The sequence below is a fragment of the Chlorocebus sabaeus genome, chromosome 26 (genome assembly GCF_047675955.1).
Source record: "Chlorocebus sabaeus isolate Y175 chromosome 26, mChlSab1.0.hap1, whole genome shotgun sequence".
NCBI lineage: Eukaryota > Metazoa > Chordata > Mammalia > Primates > Cercopithecidae > Chlorocebus > Chlorocebus sabaeus.
The window spans coordinates 53,483,072-53,494,682 of record NC_132929.1 but is presented as its reverse complement, the minus strand read 5'-3'; the positions used below and the strand labels follow the sequence as shown (position 1 = coordinate 53,494,682).

Genomic DNA, 11,611 nt, shown 5'->3' with positions numbered 1-11,611 from the left:
GCTGTGGAATGGAGTTATTGGAAGGCTGGCGTTGAGGGGGTAGTGATGAGCTAGAGGAAAACTATGATTTCATCTTTATTGGCCTTGCTATAGAAAACCTAATGCATTTTTTTTCTGCCTCTATTGAGTGTGGTAAGATCATACGTTGAATTAAATACTTAGAGACTTACATAAAAGACTATTTTTAGGTCATTGGATATGTACGAGAACAGCTTTTCACCTGAACTGGGATTGCCTTGAGGATTCTGTTTTGGGGCCTACCTACTGATTTTTGTTCAGCCACAGCGTCGTCTTTTCCCGATAAATGAAGTGATGTAGTGATGTGTGTAGTCAGAGAACCCATACTGCTCTCTGCAGTATGGAAGTGAAAAACGTGAATTATCCACAGGGGTAAAACTTTCCATGAGCAATCTTGGATACTCACTTCATGATGGCTTCTCCCGTAATCTCAGAGCATTTCTAGATAGCTCAATTCACTGGCTACCCTAATTACTTTCTGACTTGCCTGGGACTTCTCTTTGGTGACTTGTTTAGTAAACTATAATGGCAGATATGGTACATTTTCTTGGCTTCAAAGTTGAGGGTTATAGCCTCAGCCCAGAGATGAACAATGGAAGTAGAATTCATAGCACTGCTAGTGAATTTTGGATATGACCAACTCACAAACTATGTGAAAAAACAAACATCCCCTTTTCATTGCTGTCAGGGAGGAAAGGGGGAATATTTTATTATGTCTTTGTTTTGGATTCTCTAACATGACTATATTATGTGGGGAAAATGTCAAATTATTTTCTTTAAGGCTTTTTAATATGTGTTCCTTCTCTTCCCTCACTACCCCCTACTCCCGCCCCAACTTAGGGGCTAAAATTTATGTGTGGATGTATTCTAGGGTTGGAAGAGAGGTGTTTTGGTGAAAGAAAAATATAAGATCACTTTGAACTATTATGATACCTCAACTATTCGTTTTATCCAGTTGATAGTACACAGAAACTTTCACAATAATGTTTGTAGCCTGTTAACATTCAAAATTCATTTTTAAGAGTCTACCCTGAAGGCCCATGAAGAAATAATGCCACTTCATAACTGTTTCCCGACAATCACGTTAAAAAATGTGTTCCTGGAATGCATTATACGTGTACTCATATAAACATTTATCTTTGTACATTTATGGTAATGTAAATATTTAAGCCTGAGAGCTTAAAAACTTTTATTTGCTTATTTGCATACATGTTTTTCAACATCTAACAGTGCCAACCATATTTGCCAAATAAGCATCAGCAATAAATTCATGCTTTGGCACATTTCATATAATAACTCTTCTAAATTGTTCCGTGGTGAAGCATCATGAGATTAGCATTTGCTTCATGAGAGAGATTTGTTGTTCTTTTTAACTGTACTGATGTGCTGTTTAAGTGGAACAGGTGCTGGGCCCTAGCCATTTGTGTCGATACCTGCCAAATCATACCCTTTTGTTGGATGGGTTGTTTAAGTAATTTAGGAACCAAACTGTGGCCCCTGGCATGCCAAGTATGAGTACAAGGCTCCATATCAGTGTTGCAAATCGCTCTTTTCACTGTAAGAGGCAGATGTGTATGATGAGCATTGTTCTGTCATTTGCTCATCTCTTTACTGTGATTCCTACAATCTTCCCCACCCCCTGCACCCCCCACCCCACTTTCCTTCCCAGTCCTTTCATTACTGAAACTCCTGGTACAGTCTAGGTTCCCTCAAGGCTGATTTGCTTTCCTTCGTGAATTGTAAATTCTAGTAACCTTTAGGCCAGGAATAGATAGTTTACATTTGTTTGACAAATGTTTGAGTACCTTTTAAGTGCCAGGCATGGTGGTAGATAGTACCTGAGTATTATAGAATATGATATTCCTTTTTGCAAGGAGGTTACAGTTGAGGAGGAAAAGATAGGTGATAACCAATAATTATAGTATGACAGGGCTGTGCACACATTCCTATGGATGGAAGCACAGAGGAAGGGTAGCTGACTCAGACTTGGGGGGATGGGGGGAGGGTGTCTAGAATGCATCTTAGAGTGTTACCTGGGCTAATCTTCAATAATAGGTAAAAGTTAACTAGGTCCAGAAAGAGGGAAAGTACATCTTATACCAGTGCTGTCCTATAGAAATTTAATACAAGCCACAAATATAAGTCACATATACAACTTAAAATTTTTTAGTAACCACATTTTGAAAAGTAAAAAGTGAAATTAATTTTAATGATATAAACTCAGTATATCCAAAATATCATTTCAACATGCATTCAGTATAAAAAGTAATATTGAAATATGACTTTTCCATTTTCATACTGTCTTCAGAATCCCGTGCATAATTTTCTACTGTCTTCAGAATCTGGTATGTAATTTACACTTATAGCACATCTCAATTTGGACAACTACAGTCACATACTCAATGACTGCAGGTGAGTGGACAGCAACAACACAGCTTTAGAACAGGGGTGGATGAAGTAATAAGCCAAATCAATGATTGTCTTGTGAACCAAGTTAAGGAACTTTAACTTAATTCTGAAGTTTGTGGGGATTTAGTGGGGAAAAAATTAAGCTATGCTGTGGTAGAATCAGATTTGTATTTTAGACTTGTCATTTTGACAGTAAAGTGAATATTGAATTAGAAACAAAACTGGAAGCAAGGACCAGTTAGGAAGCTATTCCTGGCGAGAAATGATGAAGAGTGTAGAAGAGGGAGTGGCTCTATGAGAGATTTAGGAAGTATTATTAACGGGACAGGAAAAATATATTTAGATTATAGAATTGAGCAAGACTGAAGATATTGGATGATTCCTACATTTCTGTTGTGATCTGCTGAGTAGATTGGGCAAGCAGCGGAAGAGAAGCCAACCATCTGTGCCAGACAGACCAAAGATGAAAAAAGGACATAGAGATTTGTCATGAAAGCTGAGGGAGAATATTATTTCAGGGACTTGGAGTGGTCAACACTGTATCCTGCCTCCAAAAGGAAAAGTAAGATAAAGACTGAATAAAGTCCCTGAGACTTGATGATTAGGATGTCTTTTGTAACTTCAGCTAGAGCACTTAGCTACATTGTAATGCATGGGGGTGGGTGTTGAAAAGTGAATAACAACTGTAAGTGTAGCTAATTGAGAGGGATTCAATGTTTTCAACAAAGGACTCTGAAGGAGTCTGTAAGTAGGGGGAGATGCTTGGGATTTAGAGAAGTTTGCCTTTTTTACAAATGGAATCTTGGACATGCTTAATGTGAGCCTGGAAAGAGCCAGTGGAGAGGAGAAACTGAAGAGTGTATGTGTGTGTTTGATGGGCATGGGAAACTGGCTGGTGGATGGAGGCAAGGATTTGAAGGTAATAGGGAATGGGATCCAGGGTGTAGGTAGAGAAGTTGGCCTTAAATAGAAGGTAGTCTCACTTTTCCAGTGAGCAGAAAGGAAGGAGATGGATGGCAGTGTAAGTAAGTTTGTAACTGACAGGGCAGGAAGGAAGAGTTAATGACATGTCTTGTATAATTTTTAATCATCTGCTAAGAGTGAAGGGAACGTGATAGAATAGGGGTTTTTAAACAATATGTGAGGCCAAGTGCTGCGGCATGTGCCTGTAGTCCCATCTACTCAGTAGGCGGAGGCAGAAGGATCGCTTGAACCCAGAAGTTGAAGGCCAGCCTGGGCAACATAACGAGACCCTATCTCTTAGAAAACACACACATACACACACACACACAAAAGCCAGGTAAAATTAATCCATCCCTGTGAAAGGAATGGAAAAAAAGACAGTCTGTAGTTTATACATACTCTTTGTAAACAGCTTCCAAGGAATAGCTAGAGGGGATGGGGTGGAGGTAAGGGAGAGAGAGGTAGACAGACAGACACATGTCTAGGAAACTGAAGAAGGATTGTTAAGCATTGAGGGCCTGTTTATTTCAGATTGTAGACCTCATATTTGTAGCAGTACCACCAATTTGCATGGTTGATTTTTTTCCAGCAATGAGTGATCAGACTATCTGAAGAAACTATTTAATACTCACAAGAACCTTATGAGTTAGTACGTATTGTTACTGTTACTCTCCTTGTTTGTAAGATGAACAGCTCGGGTTTAAATCCTGCCCAGGCTGTTATCCACTGCTTTGTAGATATCTGTTTGGTAGAGATATCTGAAGGACAGTTGGTTGAGGAAATTAATGATATTGAGTATTGCAACTCTGCTGAAGAACTATGGAGTCCTTCTGGATCATGAGCTGGAAGCCTGTAAGGAGGTGATCCAGTTGGGAGAAAATGAGGAGCATGAAATGCTAGAAGTCAGTGTGAAGCTGAAGAGCAAATGAAGAGCAAATAATACTAGCTTCTATTTATGCAGTACCTCCTATGTGCTAGACACTTTAATACCTAATTCTGATCCTAACACTAACTCAACAATGTTGTTATTTACCTTATATTATTTCCTTTTTTCTCCCTCAGATGAAGAAACTGAGGATTAGAAAGGTTAAATAACATATCCAGACACACCCTGTCAGGTGATGGAACCAGGATTCAAAGCCCATTCTTTCTTGTCCAAACCATGTTCATTTCTTTCTTGTCCGAACCATGTTCGTTTCATTCTTTCTTGTCCAAACCATGTTCGTTTCATTCTTTCTTGTCCAAACCATGTTCATTTCAAGTCAGAGGATAAGATAGAAAATATAGTAATTGGGCCTGGCATAGTGGCTCACACCTGTAATCCCAGCACTTTGGGAGGCCAAGGTGGGTTGAGGTCAGGACATTAATATCAGCCTGGGCAATGTGGTGAAATCCTGTCTCTTAGAAAAAAAAATACAAAAAATTAGCTGGGCATGGTGGTGCACACCTGTAGTCTCTCCTACTCAGGCGGCTGAGGTGGGAGGATCACTTGAGCCTGGAAGGTTGAATCTACAGTGAACTGTGATTGTGCCACTGCACTCCAGCCTCGGTGATAGAGCAAGACCCTGTCTCAAAAAGAAGAAGAAAGAAAGAAAGATAATGCAGGCCGGGTATGGTGGCTTATTCCTGTAATCCCAGCACTATGGGAGGCTGAAGTGGGAAGATTGTCTGAGCCCAGGAGTTTAAGACCAGCCTAGGCAACATAGGGAGGCCTCATCTCTAAAAACAATAATAAATTAGCTGGGCGTGGTAGCATGTGCCTGTGGGCCCAGCTACTTAGGAAGCTGAAGTTGGAGGATCACTTGAGCCTGGATGGTAGAGGCTGTAGTGAGCCATGATCGCACCCCTGCACCCCAGTCTGGGCAACAGAATAAGACCCTGTCTCAAAAAACAAACAGAAAAATTGCTGCTATGTACTCTTCACCTGGGTTCCTCTAATGTTGACATCCTACATAACCATGGTACATTTATCAAGCTAAGAAATTAGTATTGGTACGATGCTTCAACCAAGCTTCAAACTTCTTTTATATTTTACCAGTTTTTCTAATATTATTTTTGCATTCTGTTATCCAAACCATGATGATACATAGCTTTAGTTGTCCTGTCTCTTCCAATGTGTGGCGGTTTCTTGGTCTTGTCTTATCTTTTATAACCTTGACACAGGTATTTTGTAGAATGTTCTTCAGTTTAGGTTTGTCTGATGTTTTCTCATGATTAGATTGGGGTTATGGATTTTGGAGGAGAGTACCATAGAGGTGAAGTGCCCTTATTATTTCATACGGGAGGTACATGATATCAAATAATTTATCACTTGTGATCACTCTGTTAAGGTGGTTTCTGCCAGGTTTGTCCACTGTAAAGTTACCATTTTTCGTTTCCCATACTCTGTGCATTAGAAACAGGTTACTAAGTTTAGCCCACACTTAAAGGGATGGGAATCAAACTCCACTTCCTGGAGGGAGCAGTTTTAAAGAATTTGTGGACATATATTAAAACCACCACAGTAATTGGTAAATATTTTGAGAGAGCTACTTTGAGGCTTTGCCAGTATCCTGTTTCTGCCCACTAATTTCAGCATTCATTAGTGGATCTTGCCTGCAGCAATTATTGCTATGGGTTCTGAAGCTACTTTTTTTTTTTTCTCATTCTTTCTACATTTATTAACTGGAATTCTTCTATAAGGAAGGTTTGTCCCTTCTCTTCTATCTAATCATTTATCTCAGTTCAAATTCATAGATATTTATTTAATTCTTAGTGTTAGAATTAAAAGCTATCATTATTTTGTTGCTCGAATTATTCCAGTTTTGGGCCTTGGGATCTCTTTTAGGTCTACTTCTGTGTCCTTTGGGCATATTTCTGTTCTTTTTTTATATGTATGTACATGCACACTTCTTTACTCTCTGACATTACCACATGCTTCGGGTTCATCTTGGTTTTTTTCCAGCCCTAGCACTAGAATCAATTATTTCTCTAAGGAACCTTGGTTCCTTTCAGTGGAGGATGGTATTTTGAAGCCAGGATCTGGATGCTAAGTGTGCTCATTGCTGTGGAGTGTCATTGCTCCTAGACTTTCTCAGTGGAAAGAACTAGGAAATGCATGTATGTATACTAATCCATGTATCCACGTACTATTATATTAGAATCTGTATTTCTGTGTATAAAAATATAAATATACTGATTGTGACTCTAACTGGATTATGTTTTGTTACAAATAGATTTGCTGATGGATTGGATGTAGAATGGGAAAAGAAAAGAGTAATGGATCACTCCAAGGTTTTTGATTTGAGCAACTGGAAGGATAGAGTTGTCATTAATGGAAATGAGGAAGACTTGAGGATGGTGCAGAGCAGGTTTCTGGGGAGAGTTTAGGAGTTCTGTTCTAAACTGGTTAAGTTTTTGAGATGTCTAATAGACATGCTAAGTAATAGAGATATTAAGTCAGCAGTTGAACATGGGAATCTAGAGTTCAGAGAGGAATGGTCCAGGTTACATTTGGAACTTGTCAGTGTAGATTAGATCACCTGAGGAGTGAGGGTAGCTAGAGAAGAGATTTAAGGACTGGCCCATGGGGCATTCCAGTCAGGGAGATAAGGAGGAGCAGTTCTGCATATTGATAAGGGCTGAGGTGTAGTTGTAGAGTGGATTTCATATCATTAATAAACACTTTAGTATCTATTATTTGCAAGATACCAAGTTGTGTTTGGGGTTAACATCACTCCCTCCATAAATTTATAAGACAAATTACAAACTTGAGAATAGCAGTAGAAGGCCACATACCTGATAAAGATATAAAGTACTAGGGGCTGGGTGTGGTGGCTCATGCCTGTAATCCCAGCTGTTTTGGAGGATGAGGCAGGAGGATCACTTGAGGCCAGGAATTTGAGACCAGCCTGGGCAATATAGTGAGACCCACCCCTATCCCACATCTCTACAAAAAGTAAAAAAATATTAGCTGGGTGTGCTGGCCCATGCCTGTTTTAGCTATTCAAGTGACTGAGGCAGGAGGTTTACTTGAGTCCAGGAGTTCAAGCCTGCAGTAAGCTATGATCACACCACTGCTCTCTAACCTGGGTGACATCGCAAGACTGTCTCTATTAAAAAAAAAAAAAAAAAAAAAGGTATGAAGTACTAGTGAAGCTTATTAGAGAATGTGGATGTAAGAAACTATGAACTCAAATATGTGCCAGCTATATTTAAACGCTGATATAAGCATCTGTCAGTCAAGAAACTTGTCAAGGCTTTATGTACACACTAGTAATTGTCAACCAGTAGAAGTTTCTCCATATGTTAACCTTGGTTGCGGAGGTTGTTTCTGTCCTTGCTTCCTTTCCATTATTAGGTCTTGAGTTGGTAATTGTGCCTTTAGTCATTGGCTATCAATTAAGCCACTCAGTGAACTGGCAAGGAGTGTTTCTGCTGCCCTCGACTGTTTAACTTTTGGCTGTCTGCTACCTTTTCACAATCAATAGGATTTGACTTGGGACTGCATATAATCAAATGTTTCCATTTACAAGCAGGGTTATAAATCAAGCAGGATTGGCCTTACCATCTTCTGTGAATATGCCCTTTTTTTTTTTTTTTTAAACTATTTCTTTCACATGTGGTCTTAGACATTCACATTTATCATCTGGTTATTAAAGTCGAACCCAAAATAACAATTTTAGAATTTTAAAAATAGTTAAAACATGTAGCCTGGTAAGCCAATGTTTTAGTAAAACATTTTAATTTCAACCACTTTGCATTAAAAATAGGTAGACTTTCATTGCCAGCTGATAAGAGGTGGCAGTATGGCATGAGGCAGGCAAATAGCACCTATCTAGTAATTATTTAAGTGTCAGTCACTCTTTAGGAACTACAAGAAAAATAACAGGTGTACCTACTTTGTAGGATAGGGGGCAGATAATTGCAGGATTCCATTCTTATTCCTACCTCCGAGTGGTTGACAAAGCTATTATCCATGTTTATGGACCAGTGTGTTGTATTTATTAGTTGTGAGAAATCTGAGCGTATTTATATGCTGAGTGGAAAGAGCCTATGCATTGAGTGCAAAGACTGTATCTTACTAGCACAGTTCCTAACAAGTAGTGGATATTCAAATGTTTGTTGAATGAAAGATTTCAATAAGGTACTTGACCCTTATAAAATTTAAGACATGAAGATTTGTTTAGCTTGTTAAAGAAAGCTTAAGATATTAAAAATTTTCATTGTTTAAGTCAGAGTTAGTACAAAACAAAATACATCTGTAAGGATTTTAGATTTTTAGGCCTCATTTTAGGCCAAGCCAAACAAATCATACCACTCTGAAAACATGATCACAGATGGGTGCGGTGGCTCACACCTGTAATCCCAGCACTTTGGGAGGCCAAGGCGGGTGGATCACCTGAGGTCAAGAGTTTGAGATCAGCCTGATCATCATGGAGAAACAAACAAACAAACAAACAAAAAAACACAAACCATGATTACTGTCTTTCAAGTAACTCATAAACCTGCCCTCCAAGAATAGTCAAGAATTCTAGTTCAGAAGTCACACTACCTGGATTTGAATTTACCAACTCAGCCACTTCCTGGCCATGTGACTTTATGTTAGTTTCTTAACCGTGCTTCAGTTTCCTCATTTGTAAATTAAGGATAATACTTGTACTTACTTTATGGGGTTGTGAGATGAAATTAGAATATATGTCATGCATATATACAAGTGTTCAGTTTTTAACTGTTATTCTAAAAATGCTAAGAGGCTAGTATCTTAGGGTTTTTTATTTTCTCAAAATTGCATATGCTGAGTGTTAAAGGAAAACAAATCCCTCTGTGAACAAGAAAAAACACTGACAGAAAGTATACCAGTATACTCATAATGATATGTTGAGACAGTGAATAATGGGTTTTCTGCTTTTCGCCATCTCCACTTTTTCTTTTATTTGTTGAGCAGATTTTTTTTTTTTTTTTTTTTTTGAGTCTCGCTCTGTCACCCAGGCTGGAGTGCAGCGGCAGGATCTCGGCTCACTGCAAGCTCCGCCTCCCAAGTTCACGCCATTCTCCTGCCTCAGCCTCCGGAGTAGCTGGGACTACAGGCACCCGCCACCATGCCCAGCTAATTTTTTGTATTTTTAGTAGAGATGGCGTTTCACCATGTTAGCCAGGATGGTCTCGATCTCCTGACCTCGTGATTCACCTGCCTCGGCCTCCCAAAGTGCTGGGATTACAGGCATGAGTCACTGCGCCCGGCCCTGTTGAGCAGATTTTTATTAAATACTCAACTATGAGTCAAACACTGGGCTTTAATGAGCATATTACTTTCTGAGAGTAAGCAACATTGTAGTTAAGAGCATGGATTTGGGACCCAGGCTGCCTGGAGTTGAATCCCATTTTTACCACTTACTAGCTGTGTGGCCTTGGGAAAATCACTTTCTTGGTGCCTTTGTTTTCTTATCTGTAGAATGGGGGAAGTGATAACATCAACCTCAGAGGGTTTTTAATGAGCTCATATTTGAAAAGTACTTAAAATAATGCTTGAAGCATAGTATCATGTGTGTGCTAAATAATGTAAAAGATGATAGAAATATTACATCATTTAAAAATAAAGATTTTAGGGAGGCTGAGGCAGGAGAATGGCATAAACCCAGGAGGTGGAGCTTGCAGTGAGCTGAGATCGCGCCACTGAACTCCAGCCTGGGCGACAGAGCGAGACTCCATCTCAAAAAATAAAAATAAATAAAAATAAAAAATAAAAAAAATAAAGATTTTAATTTTCCAGTATATTTATACTTTCACCCACATTGACAGGAGCACTTTTATTGTTTAAAGTTAGGGTTCCCCCTTAATTTTCAAAGTAGATTCAGTTTTGTTATTGCAAGGGAAGATGCCATGGTACCACTCTTAAATATTTTTGTGTTTGTTTTTGAGATGGGGTCTCACTCCATTACTTAGGCTGGAGTGCAGTGGCATGATCATGGCTCACTGAAGGCTTGACCTCCCGGGCTCAAACGATCCTCCCACCTAAGCCTCCTGAGTAACTGGGACCACAGGTGCATGCCACCATATCCGGCTAATTTTTAAAATTATTTTTTGGAGACAGTTTCCCTGTGTTGCCCAGGATGGTCGCAAACTCCTGGGCTCAGGTAATCCTCCCGCCTCAGCCTCCCAAAGTGCTGCGATTGCAAGCATGAGCTACTACATCTTGCTTCAACTCTTAAATATTTTGGAATAATTAGTTGAATATTTCAAATGCTGAAAAACTGCCTTCTTTCTAGGCATGCTACAATATTTGTAGATTTTATATGGGTATGAAGTAGTTTTTTAATTGTGGAGGTTTGTGTGAAAGAAGAGTTAAGGCATTGGAGAAACAGGAGAAAGTATCTTCCTAATGCCAGTTCTCTCCTTCATTTGAAAAACTGTTTCGGCAGCAGTATTCCTAGACTGTTTTTTAAAAAAATAATTATTTATTTTTATTTCAATAGGTTTTCAGGGAACAAGTAGTTGTTGGTTACACAGATAAGTTCTTCAGTAGTGATTTCTGAGATTTCGGTGCACGCATCACCGAACAGTATATACTGTACCCAATGTGTACCCCTCACCCCCTCCAACCCTTCCCCTTGTATCCCCAAAGTCCATTTTATCATTCTTATGCCTATGCATCCTCATAACTTAGCTCCCACTTAGAAGTGAAAACTTGTAAGTTCTCAGGTTTTCCATTCCTGAGTTACTTCATTTAGAATAATGGTCTCCAATTCCATCCAGATTGCTGCAAATGCCATTATTTTGTTCTTTTTTATGGCTGAGTAATATTCCAGGGTGTGTGTGTGTGTGTGTGTGTGTGTGTGTATTTTTAGTGTGTATATATATATTTTTAGTGTATTTTTAGTGTATATATATATTTCACACTTTCTTTATCTACTTGATTGATGGGCATTTGGGCTGGTTCCATATTTTTTTTGCAATTGTGAATTGTGCTGCTATAAACATGAACATGCAAGTGTCTTTTTCATATGATAACTTCTCCTCTGGGTAGATACTCAGGAGTGGGATCGCTGGATCGAATGGTAAATCTACTTTTAGTTCTTTAAGGAATCTCCATACTGTTTTCCATAGTGGTTGTACTAATTTACATTCCCACCAGCAGTGTAAAATTGTTCCCTTTCACCACATCCGTGCCAACATCTAATATTTTTTGATTTTTTGATTATGGCCATTCTTGGAGGAATAAGGTGGTATTCCTTTGTGGTTT

At 39.0% G+C, this 11,611-nt stretch overlaps 1 protein-coding gene across 8 annotated transcripts in view; it reads left to right on the top strand.

Annotated features, from left to right (window-relative positions):
- The window catches only part of PEAK1 (pseudopodium enriched atypical kinase 1), a 302,147-nt gene that overhangs the window by 1,607 nt on the left and 288,929 nt on the right, over nucleotides 1–11,611 (top strand). The gene's annotated exons all lie outside the window — the stretch shown is intronic.